At 41.3% G+C, this 23,264-nt stretch overlaps 1 protein-coding gene across 6 annotated transcripts in view; it reads right to left on the minus strand.

Moving 5' to 3' along the window:
• LOC109927895 (elongation of very long chain fatty acids protein 1) overlaps window positions 1-13,955 on the minus strand; it is a 68,476-nt gene extending 54,521 nt beyond the window's left edge. For 3 of the 6 annotated variants that reach the window (XM_048602213.1, XM_048602211.1, XM_048602214.1), the window contains exon 1: window positions 13,707-13,948. The gene's annotated coding sequence lies outside the window, so the exon portion shown is untranslated. Of the gene's footprint in view, window positions 1-13,691 lie in introns of all 6 variants that reach the window. The other 3 variants (XM_048602215.1, XM_020527917.2, XM_048602217.1) reach the window with 2 other exon arrangements.
• Window positions 13,956-23,264: the final 9,309 nt, after the last annotated feature.

Genomic DNA, 23,264 nt, shown 5'->3' on the forward strand with positions numbered 1-23,264 from the left:
TTAAATGTTTACACATGCTTCTATTTCTTATTGAAGAAATAAAAATCGGTCTACAAATGACCAGAAGTGCACGCACATGGGAGTAACTTGGCTGTTTTCTTATTCATGGGCTTAGTGAACTTGCCTCATTTCAGCACAAATACAGCATTCTATTTTAAATTACCTTAGACATGGTTACTGATTCCAAGTGAATTTATCCTCCAACCCAAACTGCTTTAGGAAAGTGGACTTTTTTTCCCCTTTCTAAAATCACTACCATACTTGGGGTAAATTGATTTTCTCTAATCAACTGCTAGGTCACTTCAAAAAAAAAAGGAGTAGGTGCAGAGCAGAGAAGAATCAGTTGGGAGAGGTACAGAAGTCATACTGCATTTTCTTCCCTAAAGACCATTCATTGACTTATCAGTCAACAAACGCAACAGGGAGTTTGCCTCATGCCAATTTTTACAAATCTAGAAGTTGATTTCAAATCAAGTTGAATTTAAACTCAAATTAGGATTACTGAGCTGGATGGCATGATTTCAATCTCCACAGTTTAGTTTAAGCAAGCAATGGTTTATATATACCTCCAGGGGAAAAGTGTTGGTTGCAGTTTCACAGCAAACTGTTGTCAGCGTGACTATTAGAATTTCATCTCTACCTTATGGATGATACGGCAGTGTAGAAACCATGAGGGGAAAAAATGTGAATTACATTCACTACTGAGGAGTAGTCAGGAAGTACAAGAAATGAATGTATCAGTCATGAAATTGATCAGTTTGACCAATGCAGACAAAACACCATAGGGAGGACAGAAAGCATATTGAAGTAATTTTAAAAAAGGAAGTTGTGGGAGTGTCCAAGCAGCAGTCTGATAATAATATTTTCAATCTGCTTAGAAAGGAAGGATTAGCTTTGGGATCCATTAAGAGCAGTTGCAAGTAGACTTGAGTGGGAGGGAGGGAGCATGCTAATTTCAGTGTTGCATAGGATAATCATAGCCCAGATTTCTAAAGTTAAGTAAAAGGCAACGATGAACTAAAACGCTGCTTTATTGGAATGTTCTATATTCTACATTCCATACTTTAATTGGAGAGTCTCATGATTCTTATCACAATCTTGTGACTTGTGCTGCAATCACATCAAGTTTCCCACCAGTCAGTATAAAAAAGTTCCATACAATTCCCATAGTACACATTTCTTTCAGTACCTGGTCATCTCTGACCTGAAATCGAAAGAGAAAGGTCACTTAAGAAAAGTCTGCAATCTTAGCATGGGCTCAGTGGTTAGCACTGCTGCCTCTCAGCACCAGGATTCCAGGTTCAACTCCACCCTCAGGCAATTGTCTGTGTGGAGTTTGCACATTCCCCCTGTGCCTGTGGTTTCCTCCCACAGTCCAAAGATATGCAGGTTAGGTGGGATTGGCCATGCTAAATTGCCTATAATGTTCATGGATGTGTAGATTAGGGGGACGGGTCTGAATGGGATGTCCGAGGGCCAGTGTGGACTTGTTGGGCCGAAGAGCCTGTTTCCACACTATAGGGATTCTATGATGACTCTGATAAAGCACTTCCCACTGATGTGGGAATCTAGAGTTCAGATCCAACCTCATTCATGAAGAAATCCCATCCACCTCGTCTCACTACACGTTGTTGTAAACGCTGTGCCTTCATTCTATACAAATGCAGCATCAGTGCTGATTTTTTTGTGGGACGTGGGGAGGAAGGGAGAATGTTTAGCCCTAACTGTTTTGTCACCATGCAGCAAAGCAACTTTCTCAGCAATGCAAATATTTTGATCCCCTCACCTCACATGCTTATGGACCACAGAAACCAAAATATACCTGTTGGACCAGCAATAGCTCAGCAAACAAATTCTAAAGCTCTCTCTCCCTCCCTTGGCTGGTGCATCTATTTGCTGGCACAACTGTACCAAAAGGGTGAGAAAAACAATACAAGCGTTGCTTCTCCCACAAACCCCAACACGTTGCCTGGAGAAGGGGGCGGAAGATTCTGCTAATCCCATTTTACACCACCTGTCAATCTCGTGTTTCTTTACTTATCCCATGACTTTTCTTTTACTCTTGGAGCAACTACATCTGGAGCACTGTGGACAGAGTTTTGGTACTATTTGAAAGAGGCAGAATGTAAATGCACTGGAAGCAGTTCTGAATGTGCACTTGCTTGGTACCTGGGACGGAGAGGTCCTTTTATAGTGAGAGTTGGACAGGCTGGCCTGTATTTATTGATATCTAGAAGAAAGAGCTAACCTTATTGAAACATACAAGATCCTGAGGGGGCTTGACACAGCAGATGCTGAAAGGACATTGGAGGCCGACACACTGACTCAGTGGTTAGCACTACTGTCTCAGCCCCGGGACCCAGGTTTGATTCCACCCTCGCGCTGTGTGGAGTTTACACATTCTCCACATCTGCATGGGTTTCCTCCAGATGCTCTGGTTTCCTCCTACAGTCCAAAGATGTGCAGCTTAGGTGGACTGGCCATGCCAAATTGCCCAGCGTGCAAGGAAATGCAGGCTAGGTGGGTAAACCATGGGAAATGCAGTGTTACAGGGATAGGTTGGGGGGGTTGATCTGTCTGGGTGGGATGCTCAGAGGGGCAGTCGTGGACACGATGGATTGAATGGTTTGCTCCCACACTGTAGGAATTCTATGATTCTTTGCAAGACAACCTAGAGCTATGGAACAACAACTTTAAGAAAAAATGCAGGCTGCCATCAAGATGGAGGTTTTTTTTAAGGGTTGAGTTTCTTTGGGAAGCCAGAATGTGCTGAGGATATTGTTAAGGCAGGTTACACTTGCTTGTTGGTCAAGAATACAAGGTTACAGGGATAAGTGCAAATATGGATCTGAGGCCACAATCAGTTCAAACATGATCTTATTAAAATGGTGGAATAAGTTAGGAGTTGCCAAAAGGTCTTTTCCTGCTCCTAATTCAAATGAAGTGTTTTCCTCTTCACAGATGCAACAGACTTGCTGAGTATTTCCGCTAGAATGCATGTTTTGTTAACACAAATTGGCTGTAACACAATTGTGAATAGTGGATGCTGTTTGGATAATGCAAACTTTCTACTGCATGGTAGTGACTTTTTGTAGTAATTTCCCTATAATACAATTTTCGAGAGAGCAAGGTCACACAGGAGCACGGCTATCGTGTTATAGGAGAACTAGTTGTATTCTGCCTTTGTTTGCTTTGTTAACCTGTGAAATAAAACATCCAGGATTCAAAGTTAATAGAAGACATTAAAAAATGAAAACAAGGAATACAAGAGAATTAGATCAACCAGTATGCCCAGGTGGGAAGCACAGCTGAAGGCTTTTGGTCTAACTGCTTGGTGAGAAGTGGACACGATCCACACAAAACATTGGAACGTGAAAAAAACATTAGAATATTGCCACACCGCACTAAGACTCAGCAGCCAACAACTAGTTTGAATCATGTTCATTCATCATTTTTGCCACCTCTAATGAAGGCGTTTTATCACCACCCACAATAGCAAAAGGAAAGGCTATGCTGGAAGAGACTGCTTTGGTAAACCATTGTAAGCAAAACTAGAAAGTAATAATGTGAAGTATGGGGTCTCATCAGTTTGAGAATCAGTTTATCATCACAAACCAAAGTTTCCCTTCAATGGAAACAGGACTGAGAAAAGTAAGAGTTGCGATTTTGTTTAAAACTTAAAGAAGTTTTTAAAAATAAGAGGAATGTGGCTTTCTTGGAGAATCTGTGTGATACAAGGTTGAAGAAGCCATCTCACCCTCCCTGCTCCCCCCACCCCCAAAAATTCTGGACATAGCACTCATGTGCTACTGCCTGTAGAAAGGATACTGGAGACTAAACATGACTAATAAAGGCAAAGAGAATGGTTAAATACATCACCGTTAGTCTGTAAGCAACTACTGCATTAGTGGCAGACTCCAAATCAAAAGGAACTTGGTGGTACTCCTATAAACTAAGGAACTCTGCACTTCACCCCCAATTCAGACTTATCCCTCCCATATCCTGGGCATTGACTAGCCAATAGACATGCTCAGATCACTAAGAATTTGTTAGCACAATAAAAAATACCAAAACATGCACACAGGTCACATTACCACACTGACCACCCACCAAGGGATGCAAGTAAAAAGTTTAAAATAAGTGATTAAGAAGAGCCAATAGTAATGCATGGAATTGGAGTTTCATTAAATTCAACTCAAATCAAATCCATCTTCAATTTGGCAGTTGAAGACTGCCACCTGCTTTGTTCCTAAATTCCACATGGATGTAAAAGGCACCACACAGAGTAGGAAGTTTACCCCACATTGAATTTAACTCCAGGCTGTAACAGTGGGAGGAGCTGGAGATTAAACAGCCAGGCCATAAAACTGAACATAGAGAAAGTGACAGAGTGAAAGAAAGAAACAGCATCTTTTGATTGTTATTTGGTGCAGTTCAGAAGTGGATTGTTGTCACTGTTTCCAATTACAGTATACAAAAGTCAACTTCATTATTTTCAAAGGCATTGAAGGTGGGGGGGGGAATACTTGATTTTAAGTTACAACTTAAAATTGAGACCCTGCTGTCCTCATTAATTTCTGTGGCCAAGACTGATTTTTTACAATTTATCCTTCCCATTCCATCTGAATTGGTTAGGATCAAAACTGTTTGGGTAGCTGTGATACGGGGAGGATTGTCTATTTGGTTCACTTCAAAGAAAAAATTAATTTTAATCCTCCAAATTTGATACTGGAATTAACCACACAGACAAAATTTAAGGGCACAAGTATCTAAATTAGCAACAACACAAAGTCCCCTTTGAAGAATCCTAAAATTTTGCAGATTGGAAGACTACTTAGTCTGTTAGCATTTGCAAGATGGACCATTCTCTTTCAAAACAGTTGTCAGATAAATTTTGATGCCCTTCAATATTTAGCTCAATTTATTTCTTTAGGTTATAGAACTTCATCTTTCACACTTCAATTACAATAAAAATAAAAAAGGTTTTTCCTCACCTTATTGGCTTTTCTAAATATCATTGTTTCCTCTCTACATTTAGTTTTACTTTTTTTTTTAGAAAAATGTATGGACTTCCAGGGATTTAATTTCTCTTCAGCCAAGGAACTGCAGCATTAGCTAGCACAAAGTCTTCACAAGTAGGTGTGACTTACCACATTAGACAACCAATAACTAAACCAGATATAAAGTTACATAACAGCTCCCCTACATAAACTCTCACTTCCACATCCAGGAGGGTAGACTTTAAAAAGGGTTACAAATTAAGTGTAGCAGAGAATTTTGGGAATAGTGACCATAAATCTGCAAGTTTTCAGAGACTTATGAATAAGGACAACACTGGACCTCAAATGAAAGTGATAATTTTTTTCTGGGGGAAGGGGGTAAATCTACAACCAATTTATACAATAATTGGAGAATGTGGATTGGGAACAGCTGTTTGAGGGTAAATCTACATCTGACATGATGACCAGTTGTTTAGAGTGCAGGGACAGGCATATTCTTTCCATTCCTATCCTTCATTTTCACAGGATTCAGAAACGTTGGATCACAGGAAATTATCAGCTTTGTCAAAAAAGCATACCCAAGGTCGAGACAACTAAAAACAGAGGAGGTCCTTGAAAAACAGTCAGAACGCAGGAAGGAACTCAAGTCGGGTACGAGGAGGGCTAAAAGGGGCTACATAAAACATAGAAGGGTACAGAACAGGAACAGGCCCTTTGGCCCACAGTGTTGTGCTGAACATGACACCAAGTTAAACTAATCCCTTCTTACCTGCCCTTGGTCCAAATCTATCCATTCCTTGCATGTTCATGTACTTCTCTAAAAATCCCTTAAACACCCCTATCGTATCTGCCTCCACCACCCCAGTAATGTTCCAAGCTCCTACCACTGAAAAAAAAAACTTGCCCCCTCTAACCTTAAATGCATGCCCCCTAGTATTAGATATTTCAACTCTGGGGAAAATCTAATCATCAATCCTGTCTATGCATCTCAATTTCACAGGCATCTAGCAAGTCTCCCCTCAGCCTCTGCCACTCAAGAAAAACAACCTGAGATTTTCTAGCCCCTCCTTAAATCTCATACCCTCTAATCCAGGCAGCATTCTGGCAAGCCTCTCCTGCACCCTCTCCAAAGCCTTCACATCCTTCTTGTAACATGGTGACCAGATCAAACACAGTACTTCAAATGTGGCCTAACCAAATCCTACAAAGCTGCAACATGACATCCTGACTCTTGTACTCAATTCCCCAGCCAATAAAGGCAAGCATGCCATATGCCTTCTTTAATCACTATATACTTGTGTGGCCACTTTCAGGGAGCTATGGACTTGAACTTCAATGCATGTATAGAATGCCTTGGGATTCTCCTCAATCCTACTCACCAAGGTTATTTCATAACCCCTTCTTGCTCCAATTCCCTGATCGACTTCTTTCCCACTTTATATTCCTCGTGTCCTGTCCTATTTTAGCTTCCTAAACCTTACAGGTGTTTCTTCTTTCCTTTTGAAGAAATTCAGAATCTCCCTCATTATCCAATGGTCCCTTACCTTGCCATCCTTGTCCTTACTCTTTACTGGAATATGCTGGGTCGTGAACTTTGATAGGTAGGTCGTGAAACAACTCCAACTTTTTAAAAAGTGACTTTACAGGACATAGGCGACTCTGACTAGGCTCTATTTATTGCTCTTCCCTAATTAGAGGGCAGGTAAGAGTCAACCACATTGCTGTGGGTTTGGAGTCACATTAAGCAGATAAGGATGGCAGTTTCCTTCCCTAAAAGAAATGAACCAAAGGGGGTTTTCTGACAATTGACAATGGTTTTGGGCTCACCATTAGACTCAATGCTAAGTATTATTTAATTCAAATTCAACCATCTGCCTTGGTAGATTCAAACCCAGATCCTCAGAATATTACTTAGGTTTTTGGATTAACAGACCAGCGATAACACTAGTAGGCCAATGCCTCCCTCATATCAAATGTGGGATTGCCTGATAACAGCTCCTCCCAGTTACCACTCACTAGCTCCTGACTAATGCTGACATAATTTGCCCTCCCCCAATTCAGTACCTTCCCACAAGGTCCTGGCTTATTTATCTTAAAACTTGAGTGCAATTACTGTTTCCAAAACACCCTCCCGTTGAAAGGTCAGTCACCTAGCCAGGCTCATTAGCAAATACAAGGCCCATTGTGGCCCGTCCACATACTGTTTCAAGAAACTCTTGGATACACAAATTCTGCCCCATGTAAGCCTCTAAAGGGAGTCCCAGTCAATACTGGGGAAAATCACCCACTATAACAACGCTTTGATTTTTCTGAAGGGTCTCGACCCGAAACGTCAGCTTTCCTGCTCGGCCTGATGTGTTCATCCAGCTCTACACCTTGTTACCTCAGATTCTCCAGCATTAACAGTTCCTACTATCTCTAACTATGACAACCCTGTTGTTATTGCATCGTTCCATAATCTGCCTACATATTTGTTCCTTAATGTCTCTGACTGTTGGGGGGCCCTATAGTGCAATACTAATCAGAGTGATTGCAGCAGTCTTTATTTTTGAGCTCTACCATATTGCTTCAGTGGACGAAACCTCCAGTATGCCCTCCCCGAGTGCATCTGTGACATTCTCCCTAGTTAGTAATGCAACTCATCCACCTCTTACCTTCCCCTATCTCTCATCTAAAAAGGAGACTAGTATTAATACTGTCTGAATCCAGAAACAGGCCAAGACCCCACTGTTTTACATCCAAAAGATTATGTGAATGTGAATAACATTGGCATGGGACATAGCTGCCTGTCCCTAGTTACCCTCAAGGCAGTGGTGAGTTGCCTTCTTGAATCACAGCAGTCCATTGCTGTAGGTACACCCACTTGTTGTAAGGGAGGAAGTATAATCCCCAAAGCCAGAAGTTTAGGGCTTCCAAAAGATGATAACAATTTCATACTCAAGACCTGCTGGCCTTAATGGAAATTGAATCTTCAAAAATTTGAAATTACTTTCTACTTAGTGAAAATTGAATTTAACTAGGAAAGAGTAACAGACACCTAATCAAAAAGGGAGATCCTAATGGATTTTTTGGCTCCAACTTGCATTTGTCTAGCACCCACACCCTTACATCATTCCAAAAGCACTTCACAGCCAATTAATTCTGACTCTAACCACCAATTTAATCAATTTCACCAATGGTGAGCACTGCCAGTTTAGCCCCATGATACCAATGATACAACTGATTTAGTCAAAAAATGTTTAAAAAAAAACTTAGCTCAGTGTTAGAGAACAGCACTTCTTGCTTCAAATCTCTAGCATCCATAGCATTTCCCCAATATGACTGAACCAACAATATTCTAAGACCAATTTGGGTCCTGAGAATTTAATGCAATGAGAGAATATGGCCATAGAAAAAAGTACTTAGGACATGTTCAGTGATCAATGTTGGAACATTGAAGCACAAGTAGTTCACTTGACCCCAAGCCTGGGTCACCTTTCATTTGAAATCTTAGCTCCAGATACCTATCTTTGCCTCAGATCATTTATGGTCTTTTACAGACTTTTGGTAGCCAAATCTCCAGTTTAAAAGAGTTTAATTAACCTATCAAGTGCTTTTTCAAAACTAAAACAAAGAGCTACAATCCACATGTATAGAAAAGGTGGAAGAAGTGTTTCAAGGCATATCTCCAGTTTAAGATATACTCCCTTAATTAGATTTTCTCCTACAGTTGTTTAGCTTCTTCATTCAAGTTGCCCCAGTCTATCCTTTAGATCCAAAGGGAGGATAAACCAACTAGTCCAAGTTGAAATCCACTCACTATAGTTTTGTTCAGTTAATCTATATCTAATTTAGACTTGCGTCTACATTGCTGATTGTTTCAGCAAACTTGAATGCGGTTTCCTATGCAAAGTCACATATAAATACTGGTGACTAGTTGAAGCCCAGTACAGTCCTTTGAGGGGAAGCAAGTGTTCATATTGAGAGATCACCTGCTGTATTCAGTGCTGGAGGCAATTTTTAAAACAGGTCAATAATTTGTCCTCAACTCTACGGAGTTGAAAACTTCAGACTTTCCTCTGATTACCTCTTCAAATTCATTAGTGGAATATCAGTCATGACCTATTCACTACCAAGTTGCTTCTGGTTCTCCGTTAGGTTGATAAAATGTATGCATTCAATCAACTTCTCAAATCATGGGCATCTAGGAATCATCTTTTGAATGAGATACTAAAGTTAATCTTCCTTCAGGGATAACAGAAATACACTTTAGTATTCCTTTCCTGAAGGCAGGCAGTTCTGAATTTTTCTTCAATCACAAAGACCCATTATTTCTCAAAAAGTCTTGTTGTAACAAATGTTTATGTCTCAACAGTAACATTGTTATTTGCCACAAGTACTTAATGTAAATTAAGTCTCTAATCCAACATGCATCCAAGGTTTTGATCAGGCCATGAGAGAGAACTCAATTCATAAGCTATTCATGTCTTTCGAAACAACCAAGATCCTTCATCTGCTAGAAGTACTAAGTTTCAAATATAACATTTGCTTTGCCACTTAAAGCAGCATGAATACAAGTAACTTTAAAGAAAGAACTCCAAGTACAGATCAGAAAACATGTTGCATTTTTGAAAAGCTGCTATCAGAGGAGTTTTGGCAAGTTGCTACCAAGATGTGCCAATGGAGGGTGTGAATGTATTTTTAAAAAGTGTAAACTTAAATTCTACACCATCAGGACAAAGTGAGTTTTAGAACTGAATTGACCCAAGCAAAAAGAATACTCTGCTGGTTTCTACACAGTGGTGAGGCTGTCAGGAAAAGGAGCTGTTCACAAATTCCCCAACCCCTCAGTCTGTGCTTTTGGCCACAGAAAGCTATTCTTTACATGGTGACCCCAGGATATAGATGGTGAGGAAATGTTAACACTGCTTATGTCAAGGAAGAGGTGGTTAAATTCTTAGAAAAAGTTAGTTCCCTACATTCAAACGTGACTTAACATTTGCACGAAATATCAGCCTAAGCCTGAATGTTGCTCGTTTCTTGTTGCCTGGACCACTTTGACCATGTTACAAATGGATGTCACCACCACAACAAACATCTCTATTCAGGCTTTGTGCTTAATGAATGGTCATTGATGAAGCAGCTGAAGATGTATAGCCCAAGATTCTTCTGAAGAGTTCCTGCACCATTATAAATGGTTGAAGTGTTTCCCTTCCAACAACACCTTGTGCAAGGTTCAATTCCAGCTACTGATTTCAGTTACACCTCTGGCTGTCAAATGCAATCAATATCCTCTAGAATTCAGCTCTGATTTTAACCAAGGCTGTAAGTGAGGTTTGTAGTCAAGTGGTTTCTGGTGGAAGCCCAACTGATCAGGTTATTGCTGAACAAGTGCCACTTGACAGCACTGTCAATGATACTTGTAACACTGATGATTGAGCATTAGCTAATGGGTAGGTAATTAGATTTGTTCTGCTGTTTGTTGACATGGCTATCTACATGGGTAATTTTCATTTTGTTGGGTAGACAAGTGCAGTAACTATTGAATTTGCTTGGCCACAGGTACTACTTGTTTTGGAGCACAAGTTTTCTGTACTACAGATGGAATACAGTGGTAGTCTTTGATTCCTTGTAGTGCATTCTAGTAGTTTAAGAGCACAGTTCATGAAATTTGCTTCAGATTGGTTTTTGTAATGGCAGGGACCTCAGGAGCAGGTTGAGGAGGACCATCTACTCAGCAATTTGGGTTGAAGGTGGTTGTAATAACTTCAGCCTCTTTTCATTGATGTGCTGTGCAACATTAGAATTCAACATGCAACTGGTTCTAGAACCAGTTTCTTCCAGTTAGCTGTTTAATTACCACTGTTCATAACTAGATGTACCAGGACTGCAGAGTTTTGACTTGTCTTTTTGTTGCAAGATTGCTCAAATCCTTGTTTGGTATGCCTTAGCAACCTACTCATTGAAAAAGACTTAATGGAAATGTGAAAAAAAAAGTGTTAGACATGGCATCATAAAAATATAACTTTGCTGTTGTGAATGGCCATGAGGGCCTCATGGGAATAGTTATATTCTAGAAGTTTCCTTGCCCAGATACCCTCCAGGAGTTAGCATTGAGGACAGAGGGTTACTTCCTCAACTGTGCTAACACCCAAGTCTGTCCTGCAGGTAGGATAGAACATGCCTAGGATGAGACGTTGACCAATGTGAGTGCATGACAACATTCAAGGATAGTTAATAACGGGGCCTTTGAAAATACTTCAAAACTAATCTGAACTACAAGCAATTGTATTATGTAGCATATAGGTGAAAGAGGAGGAGGGGTAAGAACTCACTTTAAATTTTCTACTTTTATTCAGCCAATTCTTGTTGATTAATTCCATGTCTGAACATCTGATACTTCACACTGACTAGGGCACACAAAGGCGAGAGAATGTTATTCAGCTATCACTGCCATGAACCCCATCCCGAGGAAACATTTTCTAATCAATTTGTTGAATTACATTTCTCTGGAACAAGATGAAATGCAACATCAGGCCTCCTGGACCAGAGGAAAGGATACTACTATAGCACAAGAGCACATTTCTTGCCCACAAATATACATTCCATCAGAAGTGTGGCTAGACATCAGATGGCTGAAATCTATGGAGTCCAGTTGTACAATTGTAATGGCCAAGACCAAACAATTCATCTGGGGGAGGGGCAGAATTTGATTTGAATTGATTTTAATTTAATCCTGATTTTTAAATTTAGAGTTACACCTCAATTCAATGGAGAGAGAGTAAGGATCTCCACAAACCAGAATTTCCTCTTGTGCTCAAGTCAGCCTAGAATAACACGAGAGCAGTTTAAAGTCAGGCACCTCTGATAAAGCGCAGAACAATCCAGTTAACCTCACTCCCCTGTTTGTTTCTCGAATACCTGCATTTTCTTGTTCAAATATTTATTCAATTTTTGAAGGCTGCTGCTGAGTCCATATCCACCATCCCATCAGGCAATGTAAACATCAAATCCTAATCTCAGATGAAAAAAAGGCTTTCCCTCATGTCACCTTGGTTCTTTTTAAACCAGTGGCCTAGTTTTTGTGCCAAGATCACCTTCAAATCTAAAATCATTCATTTTAAAATCTCTGATCCAGGGAACACAATTGCAGTTATGTAACTAATTCCCCTCATCCCTGAAACCCACAGTGTTTGGCCCAGATTGGACATAATACATCAAGGCCAATCTAGTGCTGTGTTTTTTTGTGCAATTTCCTGGCATTATGTGCTTGAGAACAAAAGGGAAAAGTGCTAATCACTTGGGGATCAGCAGTTAAATTTTAAACCAGGACTTGTTGCATTATTTTTAAGAGCTCTATTGTTGCACCAAATAGAGTCCATCCATATACAAGCTCAGCACATGCTGTCTACAAGACACACTGCAGAAATTCAAAATATCCTGACACAGCACCTTCCAAATGCAGGACCACTTCTATCTAGAAGGCCAAGGTCAGCAAATACCTGGGAAACACCACTACCTGCAAGTTCCACTCCAAGCCACTCATCATCCCGAGTTGCAGGGGAAAAAAAAAATCACCGCACCTTCATTCACTGGGTCAAAATCCTGGAATCCCCTCCCCAAGGTCATTGAGAGTCTGTCTACAACACACAGGCGGTCACAGTTCAAAGCGTCAGCTCACCAACACCTTCAAGGTGAGCTGGGTACAGGCCCTGTATTCTGGCCAGCAGTGACACCCAAGCCCCATGAGTGAACAAAAGTGGGGAAAATATCCAGTCACAAATCCAAAGGCACATATTCCCCATTATTGAAGATATTGGTAACACATTGACAAATTAGTTTGTACTCAGAAAATAAATCAGGAAATTTAAACGGCAGCAGTGAAGAGTATTGGTGTGTACTGAGCTGGGAGAGCTCAAGGTATCCAAACTGACTTTCAACTGTCAAGAATTATGACTAACTCAAGCCTTTCAGGTTTTGGATGGGCAAATATCAGTAACCTTGTGGGATTCAGAGAGACATTTAAAAAAGTTTTCCCCAGTCCAACTAACAAGTATAGCATCACTGAAGCTCTTCTGAACAATTCTCCCCAAACAGGAATTTCTTGCCTTAGCCAAAACCAATTGGGTGTGTGGCCCTGCCAATCCCACGCCTGAAGATCAAGTGTTTTATCATATTTGCAGCAATGAAGGAAAGGGAGGTGCTTCAAAAATAAAAGATGAATGGAGTATCTTCAGAAAGTTCAGCCGGGATATTAAAGGCCGGAAGTGAGTGACAAATTGCATTCAAGTATTCAAGAAAAAGGAACGTTTTTCTAAAGTCCCTTCAAGCCATCGTAGAGACACACAGTTAGAGGCACTAAATAAACCCTGTTGGAAAACCTAATCCTTACAAAACGGCACAAAAACACACACGCCTCAGTCCAAATAAGCACATGGAAGTCAGAAACAAACAGTCATAACTGCTCAGAAAGATCGGTTTCTTAGATTTGAAGCGGAGTTGGGTTACAGCGAGCACTCGCGTTTAGGTTTAGTGGCCAGAAAGAGAGGAACCCCCCCATTTTTGAAGGCTACTTGTTGCACTTTTGCGATCATTTGATCAGCCCCGAACATAACGCGGTTAGTTCCTCACTCTTCACGCAGCAAACAAACAGTAAATAATATTAACGTCAGCCCTGCTCACCACCCACTCTAGAACGGGCTCGGCTCTTACCGGGGACTCACTCACCAAGAACTCTCACACTTGCCGCAGCTTCAGAGAAAGGAAAGACAGTCCCAAAGTTAACTTGTCTGGCCCAACCCTTCGATCAGCTGATGGAGAGCCAGCCCCTAAGCCGAGAGCAGGGAGTTGCCGGTTGGATGGAGAGATGAGATCAGTAGAGTGGGTGGGGGGTAACAGCGATGGTAATCTGAACATTCATTTGTTGAACTGTAAATTGGGGGGGGGAGTGTTTAAAGACGCGACCTCAGAGCGGCCGTGTTATTGACAACTTGTGACTAACCGATGTGAAAAATAAAGATTTATACAAGGGCTGGGAGCTCACTCACTCCGGCAATCAGGGGGAAAAAAAGAAGTTGGTCATATTTTCCACTTCCAGATGTACAACTGCCGACTGAATCATGCCGTTCTCCATACATTTCGTGGCATATCTCAGTGCTCATTTCTCGGTCATGTGTATGGAAAAAAATAAATTATGGCTCAAGTACGGAAATGATTCAGCTCAAAAATGGTTGGGTTCAAGGTTATTGCTGCTAATTTGATTTATTTATTTATTGTCACGTGTGTCTTGTGACAAAGTATTGTATTTCATAGTCATACAGAATGGCAACAGATCCTTCGGTCCCACCAATTCATGCTGACAATGTTCCCAAACTAAACTGGTCCCATTTGCCTGAGTTTGGCTCATATTCCTCCAAACCGTTCCTATTCATCGTCTAACGTTGTAATTGTACCTGCATCCACCACACCCTCTGGCAGTTCATTCCACTAAACCACTCTCTGCGTAAAAAAAAAGTTGCTCCTCATGTGCTTTTTAAATCTTTCTCCTCACCTTAAAAAATATACCCCCTCCTATTGAACTCCCCCACCCTAGGGAAAAGATTCTTGTCATTCTTCACGATTTTATAAAACTCAATATGGCCACCTCTCAATCTCCTGTGCTCCAGTGAAAGAAGTCCTAGTCTTTTCAGCCTATTTTAAATTCTCAAACCCTCCATTCCTGGCAACATCCTGGTAAAGTTTTTTCTGAACCCTCTCCAGCTTTATAATACCCTTCCTATGACAGCGTGACCGGAACTGGACACAGTACTCCAGAAGAGGTCTCACCAACATCCTGTACAACCTCAACATGGCATCCCAATGCCTATACTCAAAAGTTTGAGCAATGAAGGCAATCGTGCTAAATGCCTCCTTAACCACCCACCCTGCATGTGATGCAAATTTCAAAGAATTATGTACCTGAATCCCTAGGTCTTTCTGTTCTATAACATTACCCAGGGCCCTAACGTTGATTGTATAAGTCCTGTCTGTTTTTGTATTACCAAAATGCAACACATTGTTTATATCCAAATTAAACTCCATCTGCCACTCCTCAGCCCATCAATCCAATTGATCAAGATAACCTTCACTTAGATAACCTTCACTGTCCATTATACCACCAATTTTGGTGTCACCTGCAAATTTACTAACCATACCTCCTGTATTCTCATCCAAATAATTTATAGAAATGACAAACAAAAGTGGACCCAGTACTGATCCCTTTGTATAACACCGTTAGTCACAGGTCTCGGTGAAAAACAACCATGCACCATCACCCGCTATCTCCTACTGTCAAGTTAATCCTGTATTCAATTGGCACGCTCATCTTGAAGAATGTGATCTAATTTTACTATTTAGTCTACCATGTGAACCTTGTCAAAGACGTTACTAAAGTCCAAGTACAATTCCATCTAGGTGATCATCCCGTTCTTATTTCTAATTTCAACCCATATATTTTCACTAAATGATCCCTCAGAAATATCTTCTCTAATTACAGTAGTAAGACCATAAGACATAGGAACAGAAATTAGGCTATTTGGCCCATTGAGTCTGCTCCGCCATTCAATCATGGCTGATATGTTTGTCAACCCCATTCTCCCACTTCTCCCTGTAACCATTGATCCCATTAGCAATCAGGAACCAATCCATTTCTGTCTTAAATATACTCAATTATCTGGCCTCCACAGCCTTCTATGGCAATGAATTCCAAAGATTCACCACTCTCGGGCTGAAGCAGTTTCTCCTCATCTCCGTTCTAAAGGGTCTTCCCTTTACTCCAAGGCTGTGCCCTCAGGTCCTAGTTTCCCCTGCTAATGGAAACATCTTTCCAACATCTACTCTATCCAGGCCTTTCAATATTCTGTAAGTTTCAATTAGATCTCCCTTCATCTTTCTAAACTCCAACGAATATAGACCCAGAGTTCTCAAATGTTCCTCATATGTTAAGTCTTTCATTCCTGGGTTCATTCTCGTGAACCTTCCCTGGACCCACTCCAGGGCCAGGACACCCTTCCTGAGATATGGGACCCAAAATTGCTCACAATACTCTAAATGTGGTCTCACCAGAGCCTTATAAAGCTTCAGAAGCACATCTCTCCTTTTATATTCTAGTCCTCTTGAAATAAATGCCAACGTTGTATTTGCCTTCCTAACTACTGACCCAACCTGCAAGTTAACCTTCAGAGAATCCTGGATGAGGACTCCCAAGTCCCTTTGCACTTCAGATTTCTGAATTTTCTCCTCATTTAGAAAATAGTCCTCGCCTCATTTCTTCCTACCAAAATGCATGACCTCACACTTTCCCACTTTGTATTCCATCTGCCACTTCTTTGCCCACTCTCCTAACCTGTCTAAGTCCTTCTGCAGCCTCCCCACCTCCTCAATATTACCTGTCCCTCCACCTATCTTTGTATTATCTGCAAATGTAGCTAGAATGCCCCCAGTTCCTTCATCTAGATCATTAATGTATAAAATGAAAAGTTATGGTCCCAACACTGACCCTTGTGGAACACCAGCTGCCATTCTGAGAAGGACCCTTTACCTCCACTCTCTGCTTTCTGCCAGACAGCCAATCTTCTCTCCATGCTAGTACCTTGCCTCTAACACCATAGACTCTTATCTTAGTAATGCTTTCCTTCATCAAAAATGCCACTCCCCCTTCTCTCTTGTCTCTCTTTCTAACAGTCCTATAACATCTAAAACCAAGATCATTGAGCTGCCAGTCCTGTTCTTTCATCAGTCAAGTTTCTCTAATAGCTATGACATCCCAGTCCCATGTTCCCATTCATGCCCTGATTCATCAGCCTTACCTGTAAGATATCTTGTATTGAAATAAATGCAGTTTAATTTTTCAGATTTACCTTGTTCTCAGACTTGCTCTTGTCTTTTCTAATTAACTTGTTCTTTTCTATTCAGAACCAACCTTAGCTTTCTTTCTATTTTCACTGTTAATTAGACAGCAGCACCCCCGCTTTCTAAACGTTTACAGGCTCCTGAGTTCGAATTAACCAATCTCCCCATCAGATATTGGTCCCTTTCCAGATCAGGTGAAACCCATTCTTTTTGAACAGATCTTTTCTGTCCCAAAAGTAATCCCAGTGATCCAAAATACTGAAACCCTGCACATTGCACCATCTCTTCAGCCATTGATTAATCTCCCTATCCTTTATTTCTTTCCTTATTGGAACTCAGCACCGGAAGTAAACCAGAGATTAGTACTTTGATGGTTTTTTTTAACCGTCTACCTAACCTCTTATATTCACTCTGCAAAGCCTTATTTCATTACAAAGCACACATCACAATTAATTCTAGCAACATGGCACAGGTAATTAGAGCATGTGGTCAAGCCCAGACACGTGGAGTAGCACAAATTACAAAAATCCATTAGCAATGGTTAAGTATTACAAATCTGAAATTATCAATATATAGCTGCTTTTTGTCATTTATATAAAAGATGTGGATCTGAGCAAAAGATGTATAGTTATTAAGTTTGCAGGTGGATACCAAAATTGGTGGTGTAGTGGGCAGCGAAAAAGGTTACCTCAGAGTACACTGGGGCCTTGATCAAATGGTCCAATGGGCTGAGGAGTGGCAGATGGTGTTTAATTTAGGTACTGCATTTTGGAAAGGCAAATCAGAGAAGGACTTATCACTTAATGGTAAGGTCCTGGGGAGTGTTGCTGAACAAGGAGAACTTGGAGTGCTGGTTTATAGTTCCTTGAAAGTAAAGTCGCAGGTAGACAGGTACGCTTGCCTTTATTGATCAGTGCATTGAGTATAGGAGTTGGGAGGTCATGTTGCAGCTGTAGAGGACATTGGTTAGGCCACTTTTAGAGTATTGTGTTCAATTCTGGTCTCCCTGCTATAGGAAAGATGTTGTGAAACTTGAAAGGGTTCAGAAAAGATTTACAAGGATGTAGCCAGGGCTGGAGGGTTTGAGCTATAGGGAGAGGCTGAATAGGCTGAGACTATTTTCTCTGGAGCGTCAGAGGCTGAGGGGTGACTTTTTAGAAGTTTATAAAATCATAAGGGACATGGATAGGGTAAATAGACATGGTCTTTTCCCCAGGGTGGGGGAGTCAAAAACTAAAGGCATAGGTTTAAGATGAGAGTGAAAAGACATAAAAGGGACCTAAGGGGCAACGTTTTCACACAGTATGGAATGAGCTGCCAGAGGAAGTGGTGGAGACATTTAAAAGGTATCTGGATGGGTACATGAGTAGGAAGGGTTTAGAGGGATGTGGATCAAATGCTGGCAAATGGGACTAGATTAATTTAGGGTATTTGTTCGGCATGGACGAGTTGGATTGAAGGGTCTGTTTCCATGCTGTACAGCTCTATGACTCTCTCTTAGTGCTCCAAGGCCTTCAGATCATGTGGAAGGTACTTTTATCAACCATTCAACCATCTATTCATCATGACTGCTTTCAGACTGTAGCCTTCTCCAAAGTACTCCCAATCATACATGTCCTGATCAACCAACTCAACAGAATTTGAACCTGAGATCTTTCTAGTTTGGGTAATTTGCACCAGGCCACACAGTGAATTTATTTTCTGGAACATTAGGGAAGAACCACAAATGTTAATGAAGGAGATATTTAACTTGTCTTGTTTGGCTCTAATGTGTAGTAATACCATCTAAACAGTACATAGAACATAAAACAGTACAGCACAGTACAGGCCCTTCGGCCCACGATGTTGTGCCGAACTTTTACCTTAATCCTAAGGTCTACTTAACCTCCACCCCTACCTTATACTATCATCCATATGCCTATCTAATAGCCGCTTAAATGCCCCTAATCAGGCCGACTCCACTACCCTCTCCGGCAATGCATTCCACGCCCCTACCACTCTCTGAGTAAAGAACCTACCTCTGACCTCTCTACAGTAGTACTATGATGGCTCCAAAGTCAAATTCTTTTCTATATATTTTCTATCAAACTGTTGAGAGATGTTATTCCACATCTGTATAGCAGGTGGGCCTTGTTCCTGGGCCTCCTGGCTCAGAGGTAGGGCACTACCACGGTGCCGCAAAAGCTCCAGATTCTTTACTGATATCGCTCACATTGCACTGTCATACAATGAATGGTCACTCAGGGAGGCTACCCATCACGAGTCAGCACTTTCAAGACTGAAGTGGAGAGATGAAAAATTAAAGAAAAGTTGGAGAATGAAAAAAAAATGACATTTTCTCTCTGCCATAAGAATTAATGTAGGTGGTGGCGTTTAGCAAGCAAGTTAGTTGACTTTAAATTCCTCACTTGTTATGAACTCAATAAGCAATTCAACCTAATAAAAAATATTTTCCTGATTGTTGTAAAAAATTGATGCAGGACTTTGCAAAAAATTATTTATCCTGCCTATTTAGTGTACTGGCAGCTATCAGATGTTTTGCTCAATCGGCCCTTAATTTGCTTGTCAAGACTCTATTTGCCAAGTCTGTTTTGAGACAGATTGAAGACTGTTACATTTCATAATAAAAGACAAAGCAAGAACCACAACGTTATTTACAGTACATCTTTAATGTTGGAAAACATTTCAAAGATACTTTGCACATGCATAATCTAAGCAGGCTGCCGCATCGAGGAAGGATATCTCCTTAGGAAGGCTGTTAATAAAGGAATTGGTGACTAAGGGATAGTGGAAAAAGATCAGCTGTGGTTGCAGCTCAGGTACTATTGTAGTGTGTCACACAGCAGGCTTGAAGGGCTGAATTACCTATTTGTGCAACTATTTTTCATGCTCTTAGGTCTTAATAATGAAAATTTAAGGATGAGAGGGAAGTGGAGGAACTAAGTGAGAGAATACCACAACACAGAACCCCCCTGTGCATTGAAAGTCAGGTCAACCAATAAATAGTGAAACAAAGGGAGACAAGTCATAGACTTATAGAGTTATACAGCACAGAAACAGACCTTTTGGTCAAACTCATCCATGCAGACTATATCCTAAATTAATCTAGTCTCATTTGCCAGCAGTTGGCCCACATCCATCTAAACCCCTCCTATTCATATACCCATCCAGGTGCCTTTTAAATGTTGTAATTGTACCAGCCTCCACCACTTCCTCTGGCAGCTCATTCCATAACTTGAAAGAGCTCAGAAAAGATTTGCGAGGATGTTGCCAGGGTTGGAGCTATAGGGAGAGCCTGGATAGGCAGGGGCTATTTTCCCTGGAGTATCGGAGGCTAAGGGATAACCTTATAGAGATGTATAAAATCATGAGGGGCATGGATAGGGTAAATAGTCAAGGTCTGTTTCCCGGAGTGGGGGAGTCCAAAACTAGAGGGCATAGGTTTAAGGTGAAAGGGGGAAGACATAAAAGGGACCTAAGGGGTAACTTTCTCACGCAGATGGTGGTGCATGCATGGGAGCCCTAGAATCAGAGGAAAGGAGAGGTCAGAGTGTGGGAGGAGTAGGTTAAAAAGATAGGGAGGGAATAGACTTTGAAGGGAAATAAATGCAAGATTAAGAATTTTAAATGAGGCAATGGGCAGCAGAGTCTGAAGGTGACAAGAACGTGGGTGTAAGTTTCAGCACAAAATGGGCTGAGGAAGGTCAATGCTGGTCTGTGCTGTGGACATAGAATTAACTGACCTTGTGGTAGAAAGTGCAGGAAATTGAAACCTCAGCTCAGGGTTAAACAAAATATGATGCATGTGATTCTATCCAAAGTGATGGCTGGGAAGGGCATGAAATCAGTGACAAGTATTCAGAGTTTGTGGCAGAAGCCAAAGATAGTTGCTTTGGTCTTTCCAAAGTTCAGCTGATGAAAACTGTTGGACAAAGCATTCTGGCACCTTAAAGGCAATAAGAAGATCGGGAAGACTGATGGAAGGTTTGAGCTGGTGTGTCATCAGTGTGGTATATGTCACTATGGTAATGACCTGGAAATCAAATCCTGCTACTCCCAGATTAGTTACAAAAGTAAAATAAAAGTACACAAAATTCCCCATGTTTAGAGCCAGGTTGACACTCAGAACAAATCAGCTTTCTGTATTTAACAAGAAATATTCTTTAATAAAAAATGAAAGAATTGGGGATGCTGGAAATCAGATACAAAAACAGAAATTGCTGGAAAAGCGCAGCAGTCTAGCAGCATCTGTGGGGAGAAATCAGAGTATTAGGTCCAGTGACCCTTCTTCAGAACTATTCTTTATTAGCTATTCTTCAGGAATATTCTTTATTAGAAATAAATAGATTTGAGCAATAGATAAGCAATTTTGAACAAACAATATATAACTCGACCAATTAAAACTCTAACTCATTTGTAAAACTCCCCTACATAAACACATACAGACATATGCGAAAGACAAAAAGGCTGTCATGGTAGGAAGGAAAGACTGGGAAGGCAGTTCAATGGTCCCTAACCACAGGGTTCACTGAGGTGATTCTTTTCGTTTTTCAGGACCTGCTGCTCCCTGGTTTTCCTTCTCCAGATACTTTCACTTGTTTGCAGGAGCCATAAAATGACTGGTTCACTCTTACAAAGTCTCTGACTTATTGGCTAAAAGCTACTGCTAGCAGGAACTGTTGAGAGGAAATAAACTCTCTTTCTTTAGACCTGAGGTGTGTTTTACTGCAAAAGAAAAGCTTCTTCCTTTTTGGAGGTCCAGTGGCTTCCGAGCAAACATTCACATCCACAAGCTGTTCAGCTACCTGGGAGCCAATCACATAGTTGTCAGCAGGCAGAAAGCCTTTGTCATTGGCAACTTGTCGCCACTGCACAGACCAATCAGCTATTTGTTGCTGGCCGAATGTCCTGTCTTGCATATCCCCTGTCTCCAACTCACCTCTAGTAACCTCCCCACCGCTTGAACAATTTCAGTCTAAAAACAAAATCCAGAAAAATAAAAAGATACAGTCTTTACAAATGCAATAGTAGTGACTTTACTCGGGTTAGGTATGGTAAAGGGTCAGCAATAAAGGAAGATTCCAAAGTTAGAGCTCTGGTGGACCGTGCAATGTGAAAAAGCAATCCATTCCAGATCATGATCTAGCTGTAATTGGTTCCACAAAAATCGTACCAAGTGAGTCCTTTTTTTAAAAAATATTTATTCTCTCTTGGATGTGAGTGCCATTGGTTAAGTCCAGCATTTGTTTCCAATCCACACTGGCTCCTGAATGGCTGCCTTGCTAGACCATTTCAGAGGATTGATGACAGTCAAGCTCATTGGGCGCAGAGTGTCATAATGGCAATCTCAGATAAGAATGGCAGATTTCCTTTCCTAAAGGATACGAATAGACCAACAATTGATAATACTTTCATGGTCAAAATTCCTGACTTTCAATTTCAGATTTTATCAATTGAGTTTAAATTTTGACCACTGAAAGGGCAAGATTTGAATCCATGTCCTAGCCCTTTTGGAATATCAATCCAGTAACATTACCACTAGGCCACTGCCTCTCCACAGAAAATGAGGATGAGTAAATGATGAAGGAGAAGGTGTCCAGGAGCTACAGCAATGCCAGAATGAGGCGAACGCAGCTCTACCCCTGCCTGAAGTCTCCCAGTGAGTTAGGAGCAGGTGCCATGCTAATCCCCCAATGTAGGCTTGCAGCCTGAGCCATTGGCTCCAGGTCCATGGAGATGCCTGGGCGCCTGACCGCGGAGGCGAGTTTGGTCCCAGTGCAGGACCCTGCAGCACTGACAGCATTGGCGGGGTTGGCCCAACGTGAACTCATGGTGGCAGTGTTGCTGGAGGTGAGATGGTGCAGGAGAGTGGCGACTCTTTGTTCCAGTGGTGCTAGTGTGTCAAAGTGCATTTGCAGCAGTGTCGTTGGTCTAACAGCGGGGACTCAGAATCAGGGTGGATGACCCCGAATCCAGGCTCACGGCTGAGCTAAAAAACGTGGAACCAAAAACAGAAGTTGCTGGAAAAGCTCAGCACGTCTGGCAGCATCTGTGAAGGAAAAAAAATCAGAGTTAACATTTCGGGTCTGGTGACCCTTCCTCAGAAGGGTGGCTATAAGTTTGGTGTGGACACAAGGAGAGATGAAAGAGATCATACAGATGTTTAGGCTTAAGGCTAATATAGGAAAGAGATTTGGTTAGGTGTCCAGGGTAGGGTAGCATAACTGATTTTTTTCTTCACAGATGCTGCCAGACCTGCTGAGCTTCTCCAGTAACTACAAAAACAAAGTTGCTGGAAAAGCTCAGCAGGTCTGGCAGCATCTGTGGAGGAGAAAACAAAGTCAACGTTTCGGGTCCGGTGACCCTTCCTCAGAATTTCCATCAGTTCTGAGGAAG

This window comes from Rhincodon typus, chromosome 10 (genome assembly GCF_021869965.1).
Source record: "Rhincodon typus isolate 14 chromosome 10, sRhiTyp1.1, whole genome shotgun sequence".
Lineage (NCBI taxonomy): Eukaryota > Metazoa > Chordata > Chondrichthyes > Orectolobiformes > Rhincodontidae > Rhincodon > Rhincodon typus.